Here is a 6,711-nt window from a genome sequence, read left to right on the forward strand (position 1 = left end):
GTTGGGGGCAGAAGGGTGAGGATGGGTAGGGATGCAGTTGCAGAGCTGCAGAAATTGGTTGGTGGGGGGAGCAGGTAAAGGAAATGAAAGTGATCCAGTGGGGACCAGATGCTACAAGAAAATGACAAGCATTTTCCAATGGTAGTAAAATCAACTGTCTTACTGGTTTGGGAACTGGATGCCGGCTCTCTGGCTTCTTCATGCTGAACAGGGGCGTTGATGTGAAGGGGCAAAGGGAGGACACTTTATCACCTTATTGGTGATCTTGGGTTAAGGCTGCTTGCCTTCTTGTTCTGTTAGAAGATATTTTCCTGTCATTTGCTCCCCTCTGGACTGCAAAGTGTTTTCCCAGGTGGGTCCAGTGGAGATGGCTGGTTGAACCCAGAGGCTCCATCCTCCTTTGCTTCTTTAGCTGGCAGTTGTATTTCCTTTTTTTCACTGGCACTGGGTTCGGGGTCAGGTCTGAAGTAAAACTCAGTGGTAAGGTTACCTGTAGGAAAGGGAGCAAACCTAGAGAGAACAAACTTGTGAGTTACAAATTGAGGGGTTTTGGGGGTGTTGCTTTCAGGTTTACTGGGGTAGAGGGTGGCAGAAAGTAGCCTAGATAAAATTCTCTGGATACCCTAGGCATTTTTTTTTACTACCCAGGGGTCAGATGGCACCATCTGGGCACTGAGAAGCTCACCCTGAGGGCCATGACGGCTCACCCCGAGCCAAGGGCCGAGGACAGCCTGCCCCAGGCAGAGGGCCGTGACGGCTCGCCCCGAGCTGAAGGCCGAGGACAGCCCGTCCCGAGCAGGGCAACATCCCCCATGGGCTGGCTGGTACACTCCACTCTAATTGCCCCCACACTAATCTGGTCCCCTCACCTGACCGAGGAGTGTGTGGCCAGGGACAGCATCTCCAATTCCAGGACCACCACTATTTTCTCTTCCCCCCCATAAGTGGTCATACTATAATTTGAAGTAGGTGTCACTTCCCTCCCCCTTTATAAATGGCAAAAGGAACCTGAAAATTGTGAACAGGCTCCCCACAGGTCTAAACAGCTTTTGGCAGAAGCATTCAACAGATCAAAATATGTGGTGCATTTAGGATGTTGGTCCTCTTGGACATGCTGCCACTGTTAAGTGTCATCAAGTAGACAACTCACAGTGACTTTCGGGCAACCGGTGAGCACGGTGAGCACGTGTCCTCTCTCGACAGGCGTCATCTCGTGCACAGGCAGCCAGTGGGGGGTAGGTGTGCGTCATCCCCTAGCGCGGGCAGCTGGCAGGCACACGTCATCTCACGCGCAGGCCACCTGAGGGCTCACATCATCTCTCAGCAGGTGCGCGTCATCTCTTGGAGTGCTCGTGTCATCTCGTGTGCAGGCAACCAGTGGGCCAGCAGGCACGCACCATCTCCCACACAGGTGACTGGTGGGCATGCGCCATTTTGTTGTGTGGGAGGCCACCAGGTGTGTGCCATTTTCCGCGTGGGTGGCTGGTGGGCGCAAGCCATTTCCCAAGTATCATCTCCCATACAGACGGCTGGCGGGCACGCGTCATCTCGTGCACAGGCGACCTGTGGGCGCGTGTCATCTCTCAGCAGGTGGGCGTCATCTCATGCGGGGCAACTGGTGGGGGTGGGTGCGCACCATTCCCCCACGCAGCTGGCTGGCGGGCACACTTCATCTCTTGGCGGTGTGCACCATCTCCCAGAGCGAGGCAGCCAGCCGGCACACACCATTTCCCACATGGGCAACTGGCGGGTGCGTGCCATTCCCCATTGCAGGCGGCTGGCGGGCATACGCTATCCCGTGTGTGGGAAGCCAGCAGGCGCGCACCATCCCCCACGCAGGTGGCCGCTGGGCGAGTGCCATCTTCCATGTGGGTGGCCAGGGAGCACAAGCCATCTCCTGCACGTCATCTCCCACAGGTGCAGCTGGTGGTCGCCCTTCATCTCCCATGCGGGAGGCCAGTGTCCGCCCACTTCCCCTGCCGCCACCATCTTGGCTCCAAGAATTCTCCTCGGAACAAGTACACTTTGCTACAGTGTGGCGGCTCCACCACACCAGTCCTGGGGAGGCCCGGTGCCCACCCTCCATCCTGGGCGAGGGATTCCATAGGTTCTGGCTGTGGGAGTTTCATGGAGCTGCAGCTACGGTGAGGCGAAGTGCGGGCTCTGTGGGAGGGGGTTGGGAGCTGCAGCACTCACCCATTCTTCCTTGGAAATCCTTGAATTCCTGTTGTTGAGCCTCAGTCCTCACTAAAGACCAGTCATCAACTGTTTAACTGTTCAATTATCAATAAACAGAAGTCTGTAGAGGGTCATAATGGCCCTTTTCCAAGTGGTCCACTGCTCCCGCAGCTCACCACATTGTCTCTGCCTCTGCCACCATCTTGGGTCCGCCCCCTTACTCCATTCTAACAACAGCTTCTTGGTGTAGGTATAGATTTCATATGAGAACAATTAAGTGTTCTGGGATTCTCATTCTTCTCAAGGTCAGCTGTAGTTTGTTGTGATCTACACAGCCAAATACCTTTACAGAGTCAATAAAGCACAGATAGCTATTCTCTGGTATTCTCTACTTGCAGCCAGGATTTCTTTGATATCAGCAATGATATACCTGGTGCCATGGCCTCTTCTAAACCTAGTTTGAACTTCTGGTGGTTCCATGATAATGTACTGTTCTAGTCATTTTTGGATGTTATTCATCAATATTTTGCTTGCACATGGTATTAGTGATGTTGCTTAATAACTTCCACATTCTATTAGGTCATCTTTCTTAGGAGAATGAACAAATAAGGTCAGTATATGCTTGCTTGTTTAGTGTTTGCTCTTATTAGTGTAGACCTTGTCTGTCAGGCTACTGTACTGGTGTAACTTATGAGTTGTCATGATACTGGAAGCTATGCCACCAGTATGTTAAGTGTCTGAAGAGTCACTCATAGTGGCCAGATTTAGCAGAGCTCCTAGATTAAGACAGAGTAAGAAGCAGGACTGACCATCCACTTATGAAATAGCAGGCCTTCAGAAACTCTATGAACAATAGATAAGCACAGGTAGCTATAATATTAGAGATATAGCTCAGATGAGAAGTTATTAAAATATGAGTAGAAACAGCTGCAAACAACCATTAATAATTAAAAAGTGTGATGTACAAAGTATAAATGTAGAAAAACTGAAAGTTGTAAAAAAATGAAATGAAACATTTAAAGATCAACTTTCTAGGCATTAGGGAAGTGAAATGAATTGGCATAGGCCATGTTGAATCAGACATATCCTACTATGCTCGGAATGAAAAACTAAAGAAGAAGGATATTGCATTTTTAGTTAAAAGGGCAACTTCAAGGTCTATCCTAAAGTATAATGTTGTGAGTGATAGGATATTACCCATACACACACAAGGAAGTCCTATTAACAAGACTACTATTCAAATATATGCACCAACAACTATAGTCAAAGAGGAGATAATTGAGACTTTCCACCAACAGTCTGAAATTGATCAAATGTGCAATAAAGATGTATTAATAATTATTGGTGACTGAGATGCAAAAGTTGGAAATGATGAAGAAAGATTGGTAGTTGGAATGTGTAGACTTGGGGATAGAAATGAGATTGGAGAACAAACATCTGAATTTTGTACATTCAATAATTTATTCATACCAAATCCCCTTTTTAGAAGCACAAAAGACAGCTTTACACATGGACCTCACCTGACAGACTACACAGGAATCAGATTCATTTTATCTGTGGAAAGAATCATTGGAGAAATCCATTCAATATTAACAGTTAGAAGCTGGCATAGTGCTGACGGGGAAACAGACTAATAATTATTCATTGGTGCAGTTCAAATTAGAACTGAAGAAGATGAAGACAAAGCCACAAGAACCAAAATATGCCCTTGAGTTATCCTACTGAATTGAAAGGTCATTTTAAGAACAGATTTGAGGCACTGATCACCAATGATCAAAGATGAGAGGAGCTGTGGAATGAAATCAATGATATCATCTATAAAGAGATGAAAATATCATTGCAAAGACAAAAGAGAAAGAAAAAACCAAAATGTAGATGAAAAGAAACTATAAAAATTGCACCAAAGCATCAAGAACCAAAACAAAGGGAAGAGCTGAAACAGAAAATTGTAAAGAGCACCGAGAGAAGATAAGGTATTATAATAAAATGCACAAGGAAGTGGTATCAGAGAATAAAAAGGAAAGAACTTGCCTGACATATCTCAAGCTGAAGGAAGTAAAATTCAAATTCAAACCTCAAGTTACAATATTGACAAATGCCACAGGCACAATTTTGAATAATTCAGGAAGCATCTAAAGAAGATGGAAAGAATTGCTGTACTGAAATGAATTGGTTACAGCTAAAAAATATATTAACAATAGTCAACAATAAGAAAGGAAGATGTTCAAGCTGCATTGATGGCACTGGCAAAAAAATAAGGCCCCCAGGAATGGATGGGATACCAATTGATGTGTTTCAATTAACAGATGCAACTCAGGATGTGCTCACCAGTCTTTGCCAGGAAATTTGGAGGACAGCTGGCTGACTTGTTCCCATTTCCAAGAAAGATAATCCAGCAGTAAAGATTACAGTTTAGGAAATCCTATAGGGCAGTTGTAGGGCGCTCTGGTGGCCAAGTGGGAAGCAGCTGTGCTACAATCCCAAAAGCATGGGGTTTGAATCCACCAGTTGCTTTGCGGGAGAAGGATGGGCATCTCCTCCAGTGCAATTAACTGCCTCTGAAAACCAGCTGGAGGGTCAGATATGTGTCAGTTCCAACTCAATGGTACACAACAACAATAGGGTAAGTTATACACCATCCCACAAACTCTCTGTGAATCAGAATCAACTCAGCAGTCCACACGAGTAAAGAATAGAAAACCAAGTCTAACTTCTGAAAAAATATTTTTTAATTATTATTTTAATGAAAACTTACAGAAAACTTGGATTTTCATTCATTCATTCATTCATTCATTCATTCATTGTTACACATTTTCCTCCTTACCCCCTAGCCAGTTGGCTTTAAAAAATAAAATTCATTAATTGTTGAATAATATTCTCCATCCTCCCACCCCAGTCTACTTGTCATCTTCTGTTATTATGGACTGTTGTCATGCCAGTGATACCTAATCATATATTCCTTTTATACAATTCTATCTCTTGTCTGTTTCAATGCCGTATTGATTATTTATCCCCTCTTTTCTTAGTTTCTTTCCAACCCCCATGTCAGTCCTGTTTTATAACAATGGCCTTATGCAGTATTTGTCCTTTTGTGACTGAGATATTTCACTCGGCATAATGTCCAGTTGCAAAATGGGCACAGGATATAAACAGACACTTCACCAAAGTAGACCAAAGTAGTTAATCTCAAGTTCTGATTAGAACAACTAAGAGATATCATCTCACTTCAGAAACAATAACGAAGTTCAACAGAGGAGCAAACAAAAAATGCTGGTGAGGTTGTGGAGACATTAAAACCTTTATTCACTATTGGTGAAAGTGAAAATAGTGTAACCATTACGGAAGGCAGTATAGTGCTTTCTCAAAAAGTCGGATATAAAAATATCATTTGATCTAGCAATTCTACTACTGGAGATATATACCTTTAAGAAAGCAGACCTGCCACCCAAACAAATATATGTACACCCATGCTTATTGTTGCATTGTTCACAATAGCAAAGAGTTGAAAACAATCCAAATGCACATCAGCAAATAAATGAATAGACAAGTTGTGGGATAGTCACACAACGGAATACTATGCAGCACTGAAAAATAACTCATGAAATATTATACAAAATTAGTGACCCTGGGGGACATTATGCTGAATGAAATATTATAAACATGGGTGACCCTCAAAGTCGACTATTTTTAACTGTTTGGGAATACATGGGTCTTCAATGAGCACATAAAAGAGTGAGTAAATAGGAATCAGAGAAAAAGAAAGCACCCAGCATGAAACAGCCTGTGCATTGAGGAGCTGGACAAGGGAGTTCTCAAGGACTGGTGCCTAGTCCACAGCATTAGGATTGTTTTATCTAGGTGAAAAGTAGCTAGGAAGAAAGGGGCAAGTTTAGGGATTATAACAAGAAGAAGCCTAACAATAAAATTCAAAAGAATGAGTTGAATTTATGTTACAAGGAAAAACACTTTCCTTCTTTTGGAGATGAAGAAATTGTTGTGTTGCAGGACAAGTGTTTTTCTTCGCAGCTCTTCTCCGCTGTCTAGGCTGTATGCATGGAGGCTTGAATCATTTTCTCAAGTGGAGAATAAGATCACTCCAGAAAATACTAATACATAAAGCCTATGCTAATAAGCCTGTTTTGACAATAAGAAAAAGTTGATTAAACTGTAGTCTGAGCACTCACCACCCCACTGCTCTGTCCAGTGCAGTAAAAACAGTACCCACCATCACATTTACACACTCCTAGCAAACATGCACAATCACATGTACTCGTAGTTACACAAGCACATCACACTCACACATGCTCACATTATCATGTCCACACTTGTGCATTCATATGCACAAAATCATATACTTGTACAATCATAAAATCACTCACATGTGTTCATATTTGCACATGTCCACACACTTATAAATTATCCTAATAAAACATATGTTAACATGCACACAATAAGATACATGTTCACATAAAATTCCTCACAGACACACTGTTGTTGTTATGTGCTGTTGAGTCACCTGCGACTCATAACGAC

The sequence above is a fragment of the Elephantulus edwardii genome, unplaced genomic scaffold (assembly GCF_000299155.1).
Source record: "Elephantulus edwardii isolate Elephantulus edwardi_28Jun2011 unplaced genomic scaffold, EleEdw1.0 scaffold00063, whole genome shotgun sequence".
Lineage (NCBI taxonomy): Eukaryota > Metazoa > Chordata > Mammalia > Macroscelidea > Macroscelididae > Elephantulus > Elephantulus edwardii.